Source organism: Podarcis gaigeae (assembly GCF_964106915.1).
Source record: "Podarcis gaigeae genome assembly, chromosome: 3".
NCBI lineage: Eukaryota > Metazoa > Chordata > Lepidosauria > Squamata > Lacertidae > Podarcis > Podarcis gaigeae.
Window position 1 is genome coordinate 46,232,513 of NC_139680.1, and position 24,127 is coordinate 46,256,639.

Here is a 24,127-nt window from a genome sequence, read left to right on the forward strand (position 1 = left end):
GGAGGGCCGAGGTTGAGGAAGCCTGATTTTGTGTGATAGCACCTATTCTTTAAAACTACCTTCCTCTTAATATTAGGCATTGTACTTTCTTCAACACCTGCAAAAAACATTTTTGTTTAGGCATGTTTATTATATACTTTAAAAATAATAAATCTGTTGATTTTGTCAATATTTTGATAATGTTATTATGCCTACTGTTTTTAAAGTCTGTTTTTCTTGCTATTTATATGGATATTCTGTACCAATTCATGTATATTGTTTAGATGTATTTTATTAGTATGCATTATGCAAATATTGCTAAATGAATGAAACAGAATAACAGGAAAAATTGGTTGAGAGTAGGTTGTCCAATTTTGTCATTCCATTAGCACAAGAGGCTTCTACTTGTGAAATGGAACTTCTTCTCTTTCATTCTCTGCAGTTCCCTGACACCCTCAAAATCTCCTCCAAAGGGTTGAGACACCCCACAGAGCAGATTTTAGAGGTTCACAGAAAAATGAAGGAGACATCTTGATGCATGAGAAGACCTCTATTCAGGCAGTACTGGGGACAACCCACCGTGTGTGAGGCAGAGGCCCCTATTGATTGGTACTTGTGACCTTACTAGTGGACGGTGACACATACCAATCCCTCTCATTCCATTCTTGAAACCTTTTAGAACAGTTTAAATATTTACTTTCCTCCTCTCTGAAACTATCTCCTGTATCACTCCTGCAGGGGTTTTACAAATATATAAATGAAAAGCACTAAATAAAAAAAATAAAAACTCAAACTCAAAAGCCCAACTTCAACTACCCTTTTCTTTGCTGAACAGCTTTTGCTTGTGCGCTAGACTTTCTCTCCAATGAAACACCCATTTCTTCAGTTTTTAGAAAAAAGAAATTGGGAGGGGGACAGTAAGAGGTCCTCCAGCACAGCATTCTTTCCCTCCACAAGCTTATTCTACCCAATGTAGGGACAGAATATTGTTTTAATCAACCTGATTGGATGAGCAGTATCTTATTACTCACAGTTGTACTTATGGCTGGGAGAGGGAAAACCACCAGATTTCCCCAGTGATCTGGAAAGACATTAACAGAGAGTACTGGCATTTTGAAAACGTGTCATCCTGCAACTCCGAGTGCAAAGACCGCTGGCTTTTGGCTTAATTCGGACTGCCTTTGACATAGCATGATGGCTGTGGCTTTGTTTATAACAAGGGCCGCCATCTCAGGCAGTTTCTTCTCTGTGTTTGCCCTTTTCATATAATATTTACTTAGAGCTGCCTTAATGTGAAATGTCAGAGCAGTTTTGAGCTCCTACTGAAGGAGGAGAATTGCGACAACCCCAACACCTGCATTCTGTCAGAAACCGTTGGATAATGTGGCTCACTTTCTCAAGTAACAGAAGTAAGTAGAATGCCGTTTACAGACCCTTTTCTGCCCTCATGATTAACATGGAAAAGCTGTAATGCTTCTGATACCGTTGCCTTGCGTTTTTCTTTTCTTTTCTTTCTTCTTTGAGGGAGGGAAGTCTCCCCATTCTTGAGGTTTATTAAAGCTTTAAGCTGTCAGGTTATTACTGTCACTTTCCAGAAAGGAAAGAGCTACTGATGTAAAATTAATTTATTGAATGGAATTGTTTTGCCCCAGGGGGATAACATCACCATTTAATTTAATTTCCCCATCATATTGTCTCATTTACAGAAGGAAAAAAATAACTTTCCTTTTTAACAGAATAAGGTGCATTATGCTGAATAGTGTTCTTGTCCTTAGATCATCAGTTGTCAGAGGATTCTATTTTATCCACATGAATTTTACTTTCTTCTTTTCTCAAAAATATTGAGAGAGACATTAAGGGGCCCTCATACCAAATCTCATTCTAATATTCATTTTTAAAGGATTATGAATTGGACCACAGAAGATTATCGCTAGTGTATCAAATATGTATCAAAGAAAATAGGTTGTAGCACCCACACCTACACACTATTGAAGGACTGCCAATGTATTTGTATGTTATTTAATTCATCATTCAACAGGTTTCTAGAGCAGCTTAGGAAAAAGTTCAAAATTACAATAAAGCAAATGCAAACAAAAAAACCCTAAAAGTGTGTTAGGGTCTCTCCCTTCTTCATGTGGCTAGGTAGGGCTGATGGGAGTTGTAATTCAAATTCCTCTGGAGTGCACCAAGTTGAAAAAGTCTTCACCAGGTAAAGATTGGGTGGAGATCATTCCCAACCTTTTTAAGCGGAGATGCAGTAATTAAACCTGGTTTGTCCTGCATGCAACACAGGCACTCAACCACTGAAACATTCCCTCGCTTTTCATAGCAAACGACCATCCTGCTGTGACCTAACAAGAATTCCTTGCCAATGGAAAGGTAAAAAGGGATGGGAATTCCTTTCAAAATTCATGTTTTTCAGGAGAGATATGAGAACTGGACCGAGCAGGAAATTAACCTTTGGCTCATAGCTCTTTCCGCCAGCATGCCTATGAAAACCAATTGTAGAGGGGGGTCACAAATGCCCTCATGTGTTTGTGGGCTTCCTAGGACATCTGGTTGGTCTCTGTGACAGGCAGGATGCTGGCACTGGAGGCTGTTAGTGCAAGGGCAGCATTTCTCCATCAACTTAGTACCAACCAGTGCACACCTGTTTCCTTATTTAGCAGTCCAAGCATGGTGCTGGCTGTCAGCTTCCTCCTCAGTTCTGTTACATAATTCAGGAGGAAGGGGGAGAATGTGGACAAAATTAGAATTAGTTGCCTCTGTCTATAATTGTCCCCCATCTCCACCAGCTAATTTCTCTGGCTCGCCCTACTGTTAGCCTCCCTGCCTTCTGCCCTACCAGCTCCAATGGGCACCAGTCTCCACCGGATGCAGGGCCAGAGGTGCTGTTGGCCTGATGGAGGAGGGTTTTCCTTACGTTCCTAAAAAAATATCCATGCAGATTTTGCATCATAATGTAACATTATCATCTAAAGTCTTTCACAGGATGCTACATTAGAAGTATCACTTCAAAGCAAATTGAGGATCCTTTCTCATTGTGTGAAGGGTGTGTCTGTGCTTTTTGATTTGATTTTTAGCACACATTCCACATGTGTCAATGCAATAAAGCATTATAGTTCAGAGAGTGAGATATATATATATATATATATATATATATATATATATGCTTTCGTAGATTTTCACGGGTACAGGAATGCAGGTTTTGGTGTCCTCGGGTGTCTTCCCGTGTAAAAGTTGGGGTGTCTAGGCGACGTTTCGACGAGGTCTCACTCGTCATCTTCAGGCTGGTGCTTTCGGCTTCTTGTTACTGGAACAGAGCGGGATCTCAATGTTTGAGTTCCTATAAATACTGTAGAGGGGGTGTGGTGTCTAGCCTCCAATGTTCTGGGTAGAGAGGAAGTTCCCAGGCTAGTGTGCCTTTTCTTCTTTTGTTCCTTAATTACTTGAGAGATACCTTGAGTGATTTCTTGAGTGATATCCTGAGTACCACTTAGGTGGGTCATTAGGTGTGGATTAGTTGCTAAAGTCTTTGTGTCTTGACCTCTTGAACTTTGTGAAGAGTTTTCCTGAGAAGATGGTTGTATTGCACTTAGTTGTGCTTTGGCTTGGCTTCGTGTATAGGGGCGAGCTGTGGTTTTGTGGCTTGTGTCAGCCAGATCTGTGTAGGGATTGCAGGGGGGTGCAGCATCCGGAGGTGCCACCATGGACTGGCTACTGGATGGTGTCAGTAATTCATCTGTGGAGAGGGTCTGGGTTTGGGTCTGGTGTGGTTGATTGGTGTTGGCGTTCTGTGTGCCTCTGTGTGCCTCTTCCTCTCTTTTCCAACACATGAAAGAAACAGGACACGAAATTAATTTTGCAGATTCCAAATTGCTCTTTAACACGGAACATCACCACAAGAGAATAATCATGGAAGCCATCGAGATAGAGAAACACCCTCACAACATGAACAAGCGTGACGACACATCCCGCTTGCCAGACATCTGGAAATTAGCCCTCCCCACAAAAACTGACACCAGATCCAGAGGCACACAGAACACCAACACCAATCAACCACACCAGACCCAAACCCAGACCCTCTCCACAGATGAATTACTGACACCATCCAGTAGCCAGTCCATGGTGGCACCTCCGGATGCTGCACCCCCCTGCAATCCCTACACAGATCTGGCTGACACAAGCCACAAAACCACAGCTCGCCCCTATACACGAAGCCAAGCCAAAGCACAACTAAGTGCAATACAACCATCTTCTCAGGAAAACTCTTCACAAAGTTCAAGAGGTCAAGACACAAAGACTTTAGCAACTAATCCACACCTAATGACCCACCTAAGTGGTACTCAGGATATCACTCAAGAAATCACTCAAGGTATCTCTCAAGTAATTAAGGAACAAAAGAAGAAAAGGCACACTAGCCTGGGAACTTCCTCTCTGCCCAGAACATTGGAGGCTAGACACCACACCCCCTCTACAGTATTTATAGGAACTCAAACATTGAGATCCCGCTCTGTTCCAGTAACAAGAAGCCGAAAGCACCAGCCTGAAGATGACGAGTGAGACCTCGTCGAAACGTCGCCTAGACACCCCAACTTTTACACGGGAAGACACCCGAGGACACCAAAACCTGCATTCCTGTACCCGTGAAAATCTACGAAAGCAAATATATATATATATATATATATATATATATATATATATATATATATATAAAATTTACTGTGGTCAAGGAATGACTTACTTGACTTAGTATCTTCAGTTTTTGATTACTAATAAACAAATAATGTTTCTGTGTTCTGAAACACCTCCATACTGTTGGCAACTTTTAAACTACAAATAAATAAACACATAAATAAATGCAACAATTGATGGCAGCATCTTATACGTTTCTCTCACTTTCAATAGCAAATAAATTAATGTGTTCTGATTCTTTTCTTTATTTATACATGCTTCTTATATCTATTTTAATTATCTAATACATCCTCTCCCATTCTGAATTCATTAAAAATTACATATGGAATTGCCAAGAAGTGATGCAATATACCTTTAGCTGGAGTTAGTCAATTAAAAGTTGAATGAATAGACACAGAAACATGGCCTCGCACATCAGAGATAAGCAGAAAGGCGGGATCATGTTATGGTTGAAGTCTGGTGCAAAGCCAAAGGGAACAAAAGTTTACTTTCATGCCCTGCAAAATATTTCCAGGTCAAAGTGACAACACATGTTTAATTCAGTGCAGTGATTTCTTGCAGAGAACTCTTGATCTATTATCATATGGAAGAAGTGTAAGACTTTTATGTATTTATTATTAATTGCATACTGTCCTTCATCCCAAAGGTTCTCGGGTAGTATGAAACCTTTCATTAAAATGCAATATAACAGATATAACACTGAAACCATATAACCAATAAGCATTGTAAAACAGCAATCCAGAAAAGAAAAAGCAATTATTATATGTTTTGTAATTTTATATGTCCTCCAAGTACCTGTTGTTAGCTGCGATATTGCTGAAGCAACCAGACCCTGGCTAGTTGAGCATACTATTGATGTTACATATGCAGGCACAGGTTAATTCTGTGTCCAGGGCGGCTGTCTACTAGCTCCATCTGTTATGCAGGCTGAGACCCTACCTGCCCATGGACTGTCGCCAGAGTGCTGCATGCTTTAGTTATCTCCTGCTTGGCCTACTGCAATGCGCTCTATGCAGGGCTACCTTTGAAGGTGACCCGGAAACTGCAATTAATCCAGAATGAGGCAGCTAGATTGGTGACTGGGAGTGGCCATATAACACTGGTCCTGAGAGATCTGCATTGGCTCCTAGTACATTTCCAAGCAGGTCCTGTATACCTGAAGGAGCATCTCCACCCCCATCGCTCAGCCCAAACACTGAGATCCAGCACCGAGGGCCTTCTGGCAGTTCCCTCATTACGAGATGTGAGGTTACAGGGATCCAGATAGAGGGCCTTCTCGGTAGATGCACCCACCCTGTGGAACACCCTCCCATGTCAAGGAAATAAGCAGCTATCCTACTTTTAAAAGACATCTGAAGGCAGCCCTGTTTAGGGAAGTTTTTAATATTTAATGCTGTATTGTTTTTAGCACCCGATTGGGAGCCGCCCAGAGTGGCTGGGGAAACTCAGTCAGATGGGCAGGGTATAAATAATAAATTATTATTATATTATTATATGCATATTTTCATTTTATATCAGATTAAGTGATTTGGCTTCCTTCAGAGGATCCTGGAAACTGAAATCTGCTCTAGGTGCTGAGTTTTCTGTTGGTACCTCTATTTCTATTCCCAGAACTGCAGTTCTGGTTTCCTGTGAAGAGGGCATGATTCTTCAGCACTGCTGTGTGGATATACTCCATCTTGGTGTACAAAACTCCTAAACCAAGAAATAAATGACTCAAATCACTGCATTTATAGAGATATCTCATTAGCTTAAAACAACAACAAAAGAATGGCTTAATGAACTTAAATCACGTGACTCCAGAATCATCCTTTCTGATTTCCTTCTACAGATGGACTGTTTGGAGACAGTATTTATACCATGCTTTAATAGTTTAAGGTGAGTCTTTGAACAGCCATAGCTTTTGTTTATATAGGTAAACTCAATCTGTGCATTTGAAATGATTGATGAAGTGCAGTCCCACTTGGAGTGTTTGTCATCACTCATGTCCTGAAGTGACATTTCTTTATGTATTTTGGCATAAACATATGCAACTACTGGCAAAGCATTTGACCCCAGAGTCTGACTATTTGTCATTCTAATCTCTCTGCTCCTTCTCTCACCTCCCCCACCCCACAAAAGTCGGGCAAGTTACTGTATGTTCTAAGGTGTGTCACTAATTATTCGACAGCAAAGGACGCCTGTAGCTGGGATTGCATAAATTGCTGAATGTCTTGTTCCACAAACTAGGGCCTATGCGGTCTTATAAATAAAACTGAGGTGGGTGTAAATGTCAAGAGTGACAACCATATTGAACAATAATAGCTTTTCAGCAAAATCCAGTGCTTGCCCCGTAAGAGGAGAAGTATGGGCAAAGTGCTGGGCCCCGGAATTCAGCAAAACCAAGTACAAGCATAGCTTAAGTAAAATGCATTAAACATAACAATCCTGAAGCACAGTTTCCTCAAACTATGAGGAATGACAAACAGGTAGCCAATAATTCACACTGCACAGGCAGAGATAAATTACCGGTATAGGTTTCTTCACCTCCAGGCTCAAGGTTCAGAGTGTGTGCTGTCTTGTGGCAAAGCTGATTCTTGGTAGCTGGGCAAAGGGACGCCAGGCAAAAATTAAACTTAAGACTTTTTTCTTCTAATAGCATGCACAGGGCTGCAGCCTAAGAGTCACAAAAGACAAGAGTCCCATATCTGTGCATGTTTGCGTGTTCTCTGGCATTTACTCATAAGCAATGCGGATCCTGTCTCCTTTAAGCCTATGTTTCATTGGGATGTTCACGTTAATGCAAGTATTGTGGGGATATGCAGGATAGGATTTCTGTGGAAAATCAAAATTTTTAGCTGCAGAGATATTGTGCAGGACCTTTTCCCACACATTGCATTGCGTTTTGTTCTTGAAGCCAAAATATTTTATGATGAGTGATTCATGAACATAATCAAATAAATAAATATTTGGCTTGTTTTTAATTCATTTTAAATTGCCTTGTATCCCATTGCCTCGTTAGTTACTACTCTGGGCTCCTTTGGGAGGAAGGGTGGGGTAAAAATATATAATTTGTTTGTTTATTATTATACTATTGTTTTACTATTATTATTTTCTCTTTCACATGCATGCAACCCTCAGTGCTTAAAGTTCAGAAAAAGAAGTCAAAGCTTGTCTGCCTAAGAACACTATGATTCGATGATCCAGAAATACAAAGAGGCCTAAGGAGTAGGGGAAGAGAGAAAAGGTGATAATAGAGATGAATAAAGATATAATAGACAGGTATATGTGGGTGGAATAAAGCTTCCACTGTAATAATGCCATTGTATAACTATAGGGTGAGCCCACATTTAGACTTCTATGTATAGTTCTTGTTGCCTTACCTCAGAAAAGATATTGCAGAGCAGAAACAATTTCAGAAAATGGGATGAAAAATGATCAAGGGGATTGAGCAACTTCCCTATGATTAAATGTTACAGTATTAGGGGCTCTTTAGTTTGGGAGGGGGAAGGCGAGTAAAGGGAGCATGATTGGGGTGTATAAGGTTATACCACACCATTATAGACAAAGTGGACAGAGAGAGGTTTTCGTCAGTCTCTTATAAAAGTAGAACTTGAGGTCTTCCAATGAAGCTGGTTGTTAGAAGATTCAGGAGACACGAAAGAAGTATTTATTCACACAATTAAACTGTGGAATTCATTCCCACAAAATGTAATGACGTGCGCCAACTTGGATAGATTTAAAAGCGAATTAGCCTTATTCTCCATTAATTTCTTTATCAATGGCTACTAGACAAAATGGCTGCTCAATAAGGACAGTTGCTGTGAAGGGCATCTGATTGGCCACTGTGAGAACATGATTAGATGAGCCTTTGGCCTGATTCTTAACTGAAAAGTGAGGGTGCAGACTTTGGGGGCACACTCTGGGCCACAAAATATAAAAGGCGGTGAAAAGAAAAGAGTGAGTTAAAACTGTAATCAAAATATTTATGCATGTATACAGTGGTTTTTTTTTCTAAAAACATGTTTAGGGGTACTCTCATTTTCCTACTCATATTGAAATACTGCCCCTCAATGAGGTAAAACTTAGATTCACAAAATGTTTAGGGGTATGCGTACCCCTGCGTCCCCCCAGAAAAAAGCACTGCATGTATATCATGAAAATGCAGACCTCTTGTGTGAATAAAAGGAGAAAAGTGGTTCTTAGAGACCTATGTAGTGAGATTTATATTATATATTGGATTCGATTTTTTAAAAAAAATGTAATTGTTTTAACTGTTTTGAATACACATTTGTTTTTATATATATTTCTATTGTACTGTCAAATCACTTTCAAATGGTTCATAGGAACTGATTCAGAAATTAAATTAATAATAATAAATAATAATGTGGAGGAACCTGTTTTAAGGCTCGATGTTAGAACATTCTGTTTTCCCTCAGCTCTACAGTTATTTCATTATATCATTATCATTGTTTAAAGGTAAAGGTACCCCTGCCCGTATGGGCCAGTCTTGCCAGACTCTAGGGTTGTGCGCTCATCTCACTCTATAGGCCAGGAGCCAGCGCTGTCCGCAGACACGACCGGGTCACGTGGCCAGCGTGACAAGCTGCATTTGGCGAGCCAGCGCAGCACACGGAACGCCGTTTACCTTCCCGCTGGTAAGCGGTCCCTATTTATCTACTTGCACCCGGGGGTGCTTTCGAACTGCTAGGTTGGCAGGCGCTGGGACCAAACGACGGGAGCGCACCCCGCCGCGGGGATTCGAACTGCTGACCATGCGATCGGCAAGTCCTAGGTGCTGAGGTTTTACCCACAGCGCCACCCGCATCCCTGTACAGCGCCACCCACGTCCCCGTATCATTGTTTAGGGCACCACATATTGTGTAGTATGGAAAAAAAAGTGTAGAGGCTGATTCTGTAGCACTTTATGTAAGTGACTCATCTGGAGAAAGAGAGTGCTCCAGTTACATGTCTGCTAATGCTTCGTTTCCTTGCATAATTGCGTAACTTACTTGAATCTTTATTTGCATCCCCTAAGTACATAGCCTAGAGTTGCCACCAGTGTTAAAGCTAATAATTTCATCCTGTCTTAACATTTATATGGTAGGACCACTCTCTTTAAGTGTGTGATTCAGCAAATGCAGAGATATCTTAAATGGTTCCAAGTGCCTCTTCTGAAGTGCTAAGCATCAGCAGAATATTGGTAAGGACAGTAAGGAAGTGTGAAATATTTTAGACACTATCCTGGGTTTTATAAAGCCACTCTTTTAAGCTGAATACAGATGTTAAATGGACGCAGGTGGCGCTGTGGGTAAAACCTCAGTGCCTAGGACTTGCTGATCGTAAGGTCGGCGGTTCGAATCCTCGCGGCGGGGTGAGCTCCCGTTGTTTGGTCCCAGCTCCTGCCCACCTAGCAGTTCGAAAGCACCCTTAAGTGCAAGTAGATAAATAGGGACCGCTTTCTAGTGGGAAGGTAAACGGCGTTTCCGTGTGCTGTGCTGTGCTGGTGCTGGCTCGCCAGAGCAGCTTCGTCACGCTGGCCACGTGACCCGGAAGTGTCTTCGGACAGTGCTGGCTCCCGGCCTCTTGAGCGAGATGAGTGTGCAACTCTAGAGTCGGACACGACTGGCCCGTATGGGCAGGGGTACCTTTACCTTTTTAGATGTTAAATGTGCAACAGAAGGTTTTGGAATTGGCTGGTTGTGCTTGATTTCTTCAGCTACAGTAATAGAGCAGTGCCCTTCTGGACCATGCTGTTTGCTGCTCTTTGTTTTGATGGAGGCTTTGCTTTTTATTGGTATTTGTTGCCTGGTGTAGCTTCTTGTTTGATGTTTACTTTTGCAACAGAGTTTCCTACCTGCTTTGGGCTCTTCTGAGGGAGAAAGTAGGACATAAAATTTCAAAATAAAAGGAAAAGGAGAGATAAATATCTAAATATACTTGGCTAAAGTGGGCATCTTGCACATCACATGTCATCTTGTGTATCCAGATGTTTTAGGAGATTAATTTCCCCAACATAGTCAGTAAATATCAATGGTACTTTAGGATTTGCATACACTGCTCCTGGTTCAAAAATACTTGACCAACTCTCAGTGGCTTTCAATACCATGGACCATAACATCATTCTGGACCGTCTTGATGGGCTGGGAGCTGGGGAAATTTTATACAGTGGTTCCGCTCCTTTCTCCTGGGCCATGTCCAGAAAGTGGGGGGGGGATGAGTGTTCAGACCCCTGGGCTTTCACTTGTGGGGTGACTCAGGATTCAGTCCTCTCCCCCATGCTTTTTAACATCTACATGCAGCCGCTGGGAGAGATCATCAGGGGGTTTGGGTTGGGTGTTCATCAATATGCGGATGATACCCAGCTCTACCTCTCTTTTAAATCAGAACCAGTGAGGGCACTGAAGGTCCTGTGTGAGTGTCTGGAGGCAGTTGGAGAATAGATGGCAGCTAACGGATTCAGGTTGAATCCTGACAAGACAGAAGTACTGTTCTTGGGGGACAGGGGGTAGGCTGGTGTGGAGGACTCCCTGATCCTGAATGGGGTAACTGTGCCCCTGAAGGACCAGGTGCGCAGCCTGGGAGTCACTTTGGACTCACAGCTGTCCATGGAGGCGCAGGTTAATTCTGTGGCCAGGGCAGCTGTTTAACAGCTCCATCTGGTATGCAGGCTGAGACCCTAGTTGCCTACGGACTGTCTTGCCAGAGTGGTGCATGCTCTAGTTATCTCCTGCTTGGACTTCAATGCGCTCTACGTGGGGCTACCTTTGAAGGTGACTCGGAAACTGCAATTAATCCAGAATGCAGCAGCTAGACTGGTGACTGGGAGTGACCGCTGAGACCATATAACACCGGTCCTGAAAGATCTTCATTGGCTCCCAGTATGTTTCCGAGCACAATTCAAAGAGTTGGTGCTGACCTTTAAAGCCCTAAATGGCCTCGGTCCTGTATACCTGAAGGAGTGTCTCCACCTCCATTGTTCAGCCCAGACACTGAGGTCCAGCTCCGAGGGCATTCTGGCGGTTCCCTCACTGCGAGAAGTGAGGTTGGCAGGAGCTTGGACAGAGTAACAGGAGCTCACCCCATCACAAGGATTCGAGCTGCCAACCTTCCGATCAGCAAACCAAGAGGCTCAGTGGTTTAGACCACAGCACCACGCGCGTCACTTTACCTTTACCTGCTTGTTCATTTGCATAATTCTTCCGTTCATATATGTCAGGGTTTCAGGGACAGAGAGCGAGGGGGAGGGGTCCCAGGGCGACGAGGAAGAGGACGACGACGACCCGAGGTTGTCAGTGAGTCCGTCAAGTGAATCCGAGGATTCCCAAAAGGGAGCCCCCCTGGTCAGGCCAAGGGGCAGTAGAGAGGGAGGCAGTCAGAAGCAGGGGAACGAAGGGGGAATCCCCAGTGGGGGCTGGAGATCGGGACCGGCCTCTCCGTCGGAACGGAGTGAAGGGGGTGGAGTTGCCAGTGTGTCAGAAAGAGCAGAACAGGAAGCAGAGAGGGGAAGGAGTTCGGAGCAAAACGTCCTGCCGGAAGGGGAGGAGTGTAGTACCGAGAGTAGCGTAACGGTCGAAAGGAAGGTCAGAGGCAACGTACGCGCGCCAAGTTCAAATGTGGAGGCGCGCGGAAATGAGGAGAGCCCTGAGGAGGAGCCTGGTCCCAAAGCACGAAGGAGGGGGGAGCAGGCGGCAGAAGACTCAGCCTCGGGGGAGTCCCGGAGGGAGGGAGCACAGGGGGGCAGGAAGACCCTGCGGAAAAGGAAAGAGAGGAAAAGGTGGAGCAGTACAAGCCTCTTAAGCTGGTGCAGGGGCGGGACTGACTCAGAGGGGACTTCTAACATCTAAGGGTAACAGATGCGGAGCCACGGAGCTTGGATGTAACGACAACAATGTCCTTCAATAAAACCTTTTGTATATATCTTGGACTGGACTTTGGTCTCTTGTGAGCTGGGACCTCGGGTGGCTCTGACAATATACATAATTCTTCTATCAAAGTGCTCAAAGTATCAATAAATAGAATACAATCTAAACATCATCACAGTAAGTCACTTCAAAGATTGCACCCCCCTGCAATCCCTACACAGATCTGGCTGACACAAGCCACAAAACCACAGCTCGCCCCTATACACGAAGCCAAGCCAAAGCACAACTAAGTGCAATACAGCCATCTTCTCAGGAAAACTCTTCACAAAGTTCAAGAGGTCAAGACACAAAGACTTTAGCAACTAATCCACACCTAATGACCCACCTAAGTGGTACTCAGGATATCACTCAAGAAATCACTCAAGGTATCTCTCAAGTAATTAAGGAACAAAAGAAGAAAAGGCACACTAGCCTGGGAACTTCCTCTCTGCCCAGAACATTGGAGGCTAGACACCACACCCCCTCTACAGTATTTATAGGAACTCAAACATTGAGATCCCGCTCTGTTCCAGTAACAAGAAGCCGAAAGCACCAGCCTGAAGATGACGAGTGAGACCTCGTCGAAACGTCGCCTAGACACCCCAACTTTTACACGGGAAGACACCCGAGGACACCAAAACCTGCATATATATATATATATATATATATATATATATGAATACATTGTGACCTGAAACTAATTTTGAACTTCTGTAGTTAATAAGTGAAAAGAGATGTCCCCATTCTGTCCCTTGCTTTGAAAGCTTCAACTTGTATCTGGGCATGCCTGTGTGATGCTTGAGAGCATTTCAGGGCTCGTGATTGAATGTTTCAGTGTTTTCTTCATCAACCCTCAAAGAGGGTTCAAGAACTGAAAGCACTTTCTTTTTGAAGAATAGCAGTAGAATGACTTCATGTGTCACATTTTTGTAGAATAGTAGAGCTCAGACCTGCCACTGAAATAGCACTGACTTACTTCTGAGGAACTAGAAGGCTTATGAAGTCCTACTCTTCATCATAAGAAAAGCTTCAATCTTTGACCTGGAAACCTCTCTGTGTTCACAAACACAGCACTCCTGGAGCACTATAACTTTCTCTTTGCATGTACACATAAGCCCAACAACTGTTATCTCTCAAGGTGTATGAAGTGTGAATTAAAACATGACTGGAGTGTGCTAAGAGAAGGAAAAGCTATATGGCATGGATTGTTGTTATTTTCAAAGAAAAGTAAACCTCTTAGAAGTCAAACCCATGAACAAATGTCATTTCCATCTGATGCCTTGCCGTCCTTCAGTCTCGGCACTGAAAAATAGATCACAAGGTGTTACAGAAATCCAATTGGGGCACAGGGAGGGAATGGAATGAAAAAATAAATAGCATAGTTGCTTATGAATTTTCCAGAATGTGACTATTAATTCTTCCTGAAATATGATCTTTCATTAGAAGCATCATTTTGTATCCAAAATGTCTAGTTTGCTGGATTCCTGAGATCTTAGTGCCAAATGAAACAATATAAAAAAACCTCGTAGGCTGACTCTCAGTGTCATTCAAATGTTTGTAAGAGGGGTAGATACTTTGCAAATGTGTGGGGGGAAGGGGACATTGTTTGGCTCCTTGACATGATTGCCAAATGATAATGATACCAATAATAATAATGGAACATTTTAAATGGATAAAACACAGAAATATGCTGTCTTCTTGCTAAATTTCCTTTCTTGCCTTGTGGTCTGCTGTCAGCAAAGATACCTAAATATTCAAACTTAGGGAAATGGAACCTTTATGGGAAATGAAATCCTGAAGGTCTGTATATTCTGAGCAAAATGTCAGCACTAGCATGATTGATAGTTCTTGTGCCCCCCTTGCATTCACCAATTAATAAATGCACTGCATAAATGAATCCTCCAGTAAAATCCTTGAAATACAAATTTAACTCTATTTTTTTTTTTAGGGGCGATTGGTTTTTTTTGGGGGGGATACTACCTCCCCCAGTACCTGAACCTACACCATAAACAAAAATTGTTTCCACTGGGAACAATAAGCAAAATCTTATAGGATGCTAAAGTCCTTTAGATATTAAGATGGCTATCATATCTCCTCTCAGCTTCCTCTTTACCAGGCTAAACATACCCAGTTTCCTCAACCGTTCCTCATAAAGGCTTGTTTTCCAGACCCTTTATTATATTGAACACCTTCCTCTGCACACACTTCAGCTTGTCAAGATCCTTCTTAAATTGTGGTGCTCAGAACCAGTGGTGTAGCGTGGGTTGTCAGCACCCGGGGCAAGGCAAGTAATTTGCGCCCCCTAACCCCTGGATTTTAGCACTCTAATGTGAGCGCGCCCCCCCAGATGTTGCGGCCGGCCCCCCTGCACCCCCCCCACGCTACGCCATTGGGGCTGGGGGCGAGTGAAGGAACCAAGGACCCCCCCCCCTTAAGGCTCAGCAGGAATTTATTAAATTTATTATTTGCGGAGCCCCTGCGGGCCGAGGCAGCCGAAGCCCCCTCCCCTCGGGCGCCTCCCCGCCCTCTCCTCTCCTTGGGCGCTCCGAGGCGCTCCAGATCCGGGCTTGGCGAGCGCCTCTCCTCCCCCCAGCCTGGTCTGGGGGCTTCCAGCCGCGCTCCGTCCTCGCCCGCAGCGGCTGCTCCTCCTGCGAGCAGTGAGTGGAGCGCAGCCGCGGCGGCGGCGGGCACGCGCACGCTAGGGCGCAAGGCTAGCGGTGGCGGCGGGGAGGCCGGCGGAGGAAGGAACTTGTCCCTTCCCTCTGGACTTGCGCCCCCCCAGATGTTGCGCCTGGTGCGGCCGGCACCCCTGGCACCCCCCACGCTACGCCACTGCTCAGAACTGGACACAGTCTTCCAGGTGTGGTCTGACCAAGGCAGAATACAGCAGGACTACGACTTCCCTTGATCACCACACAATACTTCTGTTGATAAAGCTTAGAATAGCATTAGCTTTTTTTCCTTTTTCCTTTTGGCTGCTGCATCACACTGTTGACTCGTGTTATGGTCTACTAAGATCTCCAGAGCCTTTTCACATGTACCACTAGCAACCACACTGCCTCCCCATTTTATATTTATGCAATTGGTTCTAGAATCATACATTTGTCCCTATTGCCTTCACACTTGAGTTTCAGTAGAGAACTCTATTCAGTGGTACCTCGGGTTGCATACGCTTCAGGTTACATATGCTTCAGGTTACAGACTCCGCTAACCCAGAAATATTACCTCGGGTTAAGAGCTTTGCTTCAGGATGAGAACAAAAACCGTGCAGCAGCGGCGGGAGGCCCCATTAGCTAAAGTGTTACCTCAGGTTAAGAACAGTTTCAGGTTAAGTACGGACCTCCGGAACGAATTAAGTACTTAACCTGAGGTACCACTGTATTACCTGCAACATAGAATCATAGAATCATAGAGTTGGAAGAGACCACAAGGGCCATCGAGTCCAACCCCCTGCATGCTGGTATAGTTTCTATGCAAACTAAGGCATTTGGCCTATTGGCACACTGTTCCTACTGATGCCAGGTACCTACAATTTCTTCTACTCGGCATCTGCTGAAAATGTTTCTGTTTTGCCAAGCATTTCAGAAAATGAATTTGGTCATTCATTCTGTATTTTATGATTTTATGGTGTTTTAATGCTTCTATTGTACATATTTTGTATTTTTCTTAGCAAGTTAGAAATTAGAAATATTATCATAAATAAAACCAGGTTCACACAGAATGCTAAGCCAAACTATGACTTAACGTGAAAGGTCAAGCTTCCATAGAGGAGATTGTGACCGCTTTGCTCTTCCTGCAGTCCTGATGTGGCTGTACTGCTGTAAGCTAAGCCTACACTCTGATGTAGTGTGTCATCTGAACATGGGCTCATGCTTTGTCTCACTCCAAACAAACCATGAGTTCTACCTTAGGTTTGTTTGTGGTTGAAGCTTGTGGTTTTTTGAAAGAAGACAAGCCATGGGTCAGATTCAGATTACATGTTAGCCAAACCATGCCTCAGCTCACAGCTGGAAAGGAGGACAATTTTTTTTTTGGGGGGGGGCACTTTGTCCATAAATTATACCACTCTAGATAAGGCCTTTTTTTTAGCCCTCTTCTCACCTTGTTGCACACTGTCCTTCCTTCGTCACAAATTTCCAACTCCTCCCACCATTATAAATGATATACTTGACCCATACTTGATCCCTATTCTAAGATGAAACTTAATATTTTAAATGTGATTTTGATGTTAGATCTCCATTAGGCATAGTGGACTTCCAGTAACAGTTCTTTCCCTTCCTCTGGTTTGTAAATATAAATTCTCTTTCAGCATAGAAACAAAACACTTCAGGTGGTGTTTCTTATAAAACTGTGTTGTTGTTTTTTCATGTTCTTGAAGTCTTTTGTTGGCCTTTGATCTTCTGACCAATGTCAGTGTCTGCCCAAGGCTTTATGTAATCATTTTTACTGAGCTGTTTCTTGTGTATTGTGTCGCTCTAGTACTGTTGAAGTGTGCACAGATGTTAAACTACAGAACTTCATGCTGTTTACTACCACATTATGTGGAAATTGGGTTAATTGTCAGGAGAGGCTGGCAGGTTCCACCTTAGTGTTGTAGAGTGCTTTGCAATTTTTTTGCTTAAGAATCTGTGGTAATTATTCAATTACATGGGCCAAAGGACTGCATTCTGGAAAGCCAGGAGACTGGCCTCTAAACAGGCCACTAGTGATTGTGTCGGAGGGAAAGGTCAGGTTTCCCCTTTAGCTGTGTCACAAATTACAATCCACTTACTTCATACCATTTATTTGTTTATTTAAAGCATTTTTACCCAACTCTTTAGCTGAAAAGGCTCCCAGAGTAGCTTACAAAATTCAGCAGCAGTGCTTGGAATGAACTAATTCAGATTAACTGAAATAATTTTTAAAAATATCTGAATTGCACCTGTAGGTAGTTCCGATAATTGTCAAACGAACTGAATGTGAATTAAATTCCTTTTACAGTGAAACTTTGGGTGATACTTTACAATTTTAGTTTTAATACAATAATTTTCATATATAGGGGTTTCATTGCACTAAACAATGGGTAGGCAAACAAAGGCCCGGGGGCTGGATCCGGCCCAATTGCCTTCTAAATCCGGTCCACTGACGATCCGGGTATCAGCGTGCTTTTACATGAGTAGAATGTGCCCTTTTATTTAGAATGCATCTCTGGGTTATTTGTGGGGCATAGGATTTTTTTTTTCCTTTTCAAAATATAGTCCGGCTGAGGGACAGTGGACTGGCGCCCTGCTGAAAAAGTTTGCTGACCCGTGCACTAAACTGTGTTTTATTGGAGGCATTGAGTTTACCATATTTCTTATATGAAAATTGATGCTGCTATTTAAGATTAAATATCATAATTGTTGGGGGAAATAAATAAAACAATTGTTCACATTACTCTGTGTACTTTGAGATGTTTTCTTAGTCTTTTTTAGCTTTCAAAATTCTGAAGATTAAGTGGGAAATGCTGAACACCATGTGAATGAATAGGGAATTGAACTGGAATGGAATTAGCTCCTTTTTGGAGGGGGCGAACTGGAATTAGAACTACCGTATTTTTTTGCACCATAACACTCACTTTTTTTCCTCCTAGAAAGTAAGGGGAAATGTCTGTGCGTGTTATGGAGAAATGCCTATGGGTGGCATGCCTACGGATTTTCCTATTATGCCTATTATGTCATATTTAGTTTGCTGTACCAAGAGCTCAAGCTCATCTTGTTTATTTCCCATGCTTTGCGCATTAGTGTACAGACATTGAAGTCCATTAATCATTCCCCCGTGTCTCTTATTTAAGGATTTTTTCTTTGGGATGGGTTTTTGGAAGACGCCTGTGCGTGAGTTTGTTTTATGTGTGTAGATCAGTACACACTGACCAACACAGAGTCTTCACAGTAAGGCTCTGTTCCGATGGCATGAGTAGTCATGATGACCAATAGATTCTTATCTGCTGCAGCCTTAATCCGCCTTCACAGCCATTGTAATATACTGCTTGTTATCATCTGCCTCTTCTGCTGTTGAGGACTTCTTGGATCATTCTTTGTTTAGCTCCTTCCCTTTAACCTTACCACCTTGGGTGACCCTGCTGGGAGTATGAGATTCCTGATGGCTTCGCTCACAAGGGTCATAGAAACGTGCAAGCCCACTCACCACAACAAGCCTACTGTACATAGCAGCTGTAACTTGTTCAATCAGGCCAGTTCATTCTCATTCCCAGGTTTCTATTCCTTCTTGCAACTGACACCGAACATTTCAACATTTCTGGGAGCCACTGAGCTTACTCAGTTGTCATTGGGATGCTGTTTTTTCTAAAATATTTTGTACTTCTGCATACCTTTGACTTCACATGAGTATGCCCATCCCTCCTCATTTCGCAAATGCTTCATTTTGGTTCCCATCCTTACATGCTAAACCACCTTCATTTGCTAAAGGATCATTTATTATGTTTCTCACCCACCATGGTATTATTAAACACAGATCCCAGGTAACAAATAAAGCAAATATAAGCTGTGCTATGTACATTAGGCTTGCCCTCCACCCCCAGTTTTGACTTCAAATAATCTGCCTTTATATATGAATTAGACATCAATGGAACATTGATGTCAAATATGTTCAATTCTTTCATTATAATGTTGTCCTCTTTGTTCTTTTAAATGGCCTTTTCTGAACAATCATTAATGGAGGGAAAAACCCTCTCTGTTTTTAAATACCTTGATTGGTCATCTTCTACCATTTAAATTCTCAAGCATTTTCCTGATATTTTTCTCCCTTATTCATGCCTCAAGGTTAAATGGGCAATTAAGATACATTATTGGAATAATGCAAAATAAAAGAGACTTTTAAGCATTTCTTCTCCCTGGATTGCATCACTGGCCTTTTGCCCTTTCTTTCTATGATAAAAGCAGTCTGTGTTTAGTGAATTTTGTTCATGTTCTCTTGAACACTATTGTTGATTCACTGCCTGTACATTACTGTACTATCTACAAGGGCATATTAGATGATGAAAATACAGGATACTGTGTAGGCAACATTCTGCTCTGGATGTGGAATCAGGTCAATGCCTGACTGATAGTGTTGTGTACAACAGGAGATGTTGCTCATCCATTTACTGTGGTACTAGGCAAAATGCCTTGGGATTTTGAGGCTCTGATTCAGCTCAAGTTAGTGGAACAAGGTAATCCCACAATGAAAGCCTTCTCTGAGCATTCAAATAAAACACGAGGGGTGGGGATAATATGTGTAGGGGGAGTGGGGCTGAGTGTGTTACCCTGACCCAAAGTACAAAGGCATGTACCAGCTCCACCAGCTCTACTCTGACTCTTGGTGTTTAGCAGGAAGGTCAGAAAGAAAAATCTGCTTAGATGCCTCCCTATGATCAGTAGCCCTGTGTGATCAGGGCTCCTCATTGCAGTGACGATTTCAAGTTAGTTCAGCTGAACACATGGACAATCTGCTGCCAGACCTTCTATCCAATTGACAATATTCTGAAACTGAAGACTGCAAAGACAGGGATGGTAGGTGTGGGGCTAGCATGTGCCGCTCTACTCATCCCACAACATCAAGTGAATTCATTAAGTGAATTCTGAGCTTCCCTTAAGTCCCACTGTTGTTAAATCAGACAGGTAGTCACAACCAAACGGCTTCCATTTATTAGGTTTAGTAAGAGAGAAAATGAGCTATCTTGAAGGACAGCATGGCTCTTTGGTTAAACCCATTTCTGATGGCTGGCATGCAGTGTAGAAGGGCGCCATTATTCATTCTGTGTTGCCTTCTCCCACAGATGGCTGCTGCTGCCAACACAGCTGGAATGCTGTTAACACTCCAGACCAGGGGTCAGCAAACTGTTTTAACAGGGAGCCGGTCCACTGTCCCTCAGACCTTGTCAGGAGCTGGACTATATTTTGAAAAAAATATGAACGAATTCCTATGCCCCACAAATAACCCAGAGATGCACTTTAAATAAAAGCACACATTCTACTCATGTAAAAACACACTGATTCCCACAATGATTCCCACGGGCTGGATTTAGAAGGCGATTGGGCTGGATCCGGTCCCCAGGCCTTAGTTTGCCTACCCACGCTTGGGAGGGTATGGGAGGAGGTGCTTGCTGGATTGGTGGAGTTCTGGGCAAAAGGGTGGGGTTTGTCATCAGACAGGATGTAGAGGGTATGAGGAATAAAATCTGAGCCAGAGAAGAATGTGGGGTCATTATCCTCTTATCTGAAGGTCACCACTTAAGCTTTTTGTTCCATGTTGACCTTCAGAGGCTTTTACAGAGGAACACAGAAAGAAAGGGAACCTTGCATTTGTTGAAAGCTATTGTCTGTGAGTTCAAGCATTTGCTCTAATAGTGAACTCTGGTGGTGGGTGCTGACAGGGCTGGAGCCAAAATAGGAGACCAAAAAAAGGAAATATCAACATGCTCCAGAGAGCATTAGTGAAATGTTTTCTTTTTAAAACAAATCAATGAAAAGAGCCTAAAGCCCAAAACAGTGCAATGAAAACTCAACAGCAGCCACAGAAAATAGAGTTTCCATTGGAAAATGAAAATAGAAAACTGAAGAGCACGAGCTCTTCAGTTTTGCCTTGAAAGAGGGCATGACTGTCTTCTGGAACCAGGCACAGGAGCACTCTTGTTGGTGGGTGAAGCTGAGGATAGGGAAGAAATGTGCTTAATTCATTCTTCCCAGTGCTTTTTTTCTAAAAAAATAAAATAAAAATGTTTAGGGGTTTTCTCATTTTCCTGCTCATATTGAAATACCACCCCTCAATGAGGCCAAACTAAGATTCACAAAACGTTTAGGGGTATGCATCGCCCCAGAAAAAAGCACTGATTCTTCCTGAAATGAAATGCTTCCTGAGATTGTAGCAGTAAGCACCCCCTCAGTCCCAATAAAGCAGGGTTGGAGAATCTGTGACCTTCTACATATTAGGGTTATCTGTGGCTCTCATCATGCCCAGAATGGCCAATGGTCAGGAATGATGGTAGTTATGGTCCAACAACATCAAGGAAGCACTGTTTCTCTACTTCTGCTATTAGGGTTAAGGCTGAATTTCTATTCAAACATCCCAGGGAGTAAATCCCATTGAACTCAGTGGGTCTTGCTTCTGAATTGGCATGCATAGAATTGTGCTATAAATGTGTAAAGAAGTGAGTTCCACTGGACACCATTGTTTCAAGAGCAAGCTACACAACTCCTTCCCACACAATTTTGCAGTCAGAGGATTGTGACGGGGGCAAGTCTTTCAGTACTTTAGGGGCTCCTGCAGCTGATAGGAAATCCTTGCCCAGTTTTACACAATTGCAGGGATTCAGTGAAGTTGTGGAGATATTCAGACATACTGAAAATCATTAATTCCAGAGAGATGGCTAATCATTAAATTGTAAACAGATTATTTCCTAAGGCAGGGAAGGTTTATCAATTACAGAGAGATTTACAGCAGATGTCCAGAGCTATTCAGCCAGATGGTGTGCACTTATCTGATCTTTGGGTAGACATGCATCTATAGAACACTCAGATTGGCCTTGAAGAGGTTTTTATGTCCAATGAGGTGTGGGATGTATGCTGCTGAGCTCAAGTATTGGCGGCTCTTGCAGAGGCATTTTCTTCATTCAGTCAGTCAACAAAGCCCCAGACATGAAAAATGGTTCAGCAATAGATATATACTGATTAGATTCTGGGAACCAAAAGGGCCCTGGTTTCAGAACAGGATGACAGGTGATGGTGCAACTCCTGGCTTGCCTAGTGATATGAAGGCCACAGATCCCATGTGATGCAGGGAGAAGCAATATACAGAGTGTAATAAAAGCAATAGAACATCAGGTGGATTATGAAGCACTGAGTGGATTGGATAAATCAATGCATGAGAGAAACTGAATTTGATTACTCCAATTCTATTAAGAAAAGGCAATGGCCAAAGATAAGGCTTTCCAAACCACAGGGGCTTGGGGGTAAGTAAATGTTAGTTCCACAATTTACAGAGCCACCACTGAGAAAACTCTGTTTTATGTGCTTGCCTACCAAACTTATTTCTCCAGTGGGTACACAATAAGGTGAATCTAGAACCAGTTTACTCTAAGGATGACACTCTATCCCTTTTTAACATTTGCTACAGCTGCTGCTATTAATGGCATTATTCCCTCTGGAAAAAGACAATGATATTTCTTTAGCCATCATCTATAATGCTTATATTTAATGTGTCGGCAAAATTTCTAAAAGTGAATGTTCTCCCTTTGGTTTCTCATACACCTTTCTCTTCTACTTTGTGGACCTAAATAAATAAAAAAAATCAGATTAGGAAGAAAAAAGACATTTTAGTGACTTTTCCAGGCCTAAAACAATGCCTGCTCTGGTAAAAAAAAAAAAGGCATTCATTTTCATCCTTTAGAAGCTCCTAAAGCTTTAATCAAGGTTCATTTGCCCCCTTCAAATTAAACTGTAGTCAGACACATTTTGCTTGAGTCTACATTCTACAGTTTTGCAGAGAATTATTTATCTGGCATGTAATAATTTAAGAACTACCAAAATCTTGACATTGTTCCAATAATGTGTCAATTAGGGAACACTTTTCATCCAGATTACAAAGGTTGGTCCAAGGTAGCTGCTGCTTTGTTAAGGTTGTTTTGTGGATATCTTCATAATTAATGGAAAAATCATTAGGAATTCAGTCTTTATTAACCCCTGTAGCTGCAGGGGCCCATTTCATCTTAATTGCATTCATTTGGCAATGGCAGTATTATACAGCATAATCACTAATAAATGATCTTTTAATTTGTACCAATCAACAGGGCTCGCTTTCATGCCAATACTCCTGTTTCTTTGACACTGGCCTGTCTTGATTTTTGATCATTTAGACTTCAGATGATTTACTGGCAAATCAATATCAATACCAGATCTGCCGTATTCATATAACTGCGGTTAGGTTCAATTTGAGTGTATTTTGATTGAAATAAGTGCTGCTTGATTATCCTTTCAGATTTTGTAGAATAATCAGGTTGGGAAATGCAGTCTCAGATCTTATTCAAAGGGAAATAATTAAAAAAAACTGAAGGAAGGAATGCTAAAGACATGGGACAACATTAGGGGTAACACTTCAGATCTCACTAATTAAGCAAATTTGTCTGTAATCTCCTCAAGGCCTTCACCAATAGACTAATATTCTATTATCCATTAGCAAGGCCAATGAGGGCTTTGGCTAAACTTGTTAATAGGGAAATCTGAGACAGTTTCTCTCATTATCCACCTGTCAGCACTGTCGCTGCCGTGCAAAACGGCCATCATCGTTCTGTTGGTCAGCTAACTAGGAACCAGGCTACTGTAAAAGAAATAATCTACTGCTAATTGAAAATGACTGAAACATCCCCTTCTCAGCCACTTCCTCCTTCATATTTTGCAGAAATAGGAGTGGAGAGCCAAAGTTCAGTCTTTCTAATTAACACTCTACTTCTGGAGTAGAATCACTGACTTTGCTAAATACGCAAGAAAACGCCAGAAAATATGGATGACAATATCTTACTGTTCCATTATACAGACTTCAGCAGTAGTTCTTTTATT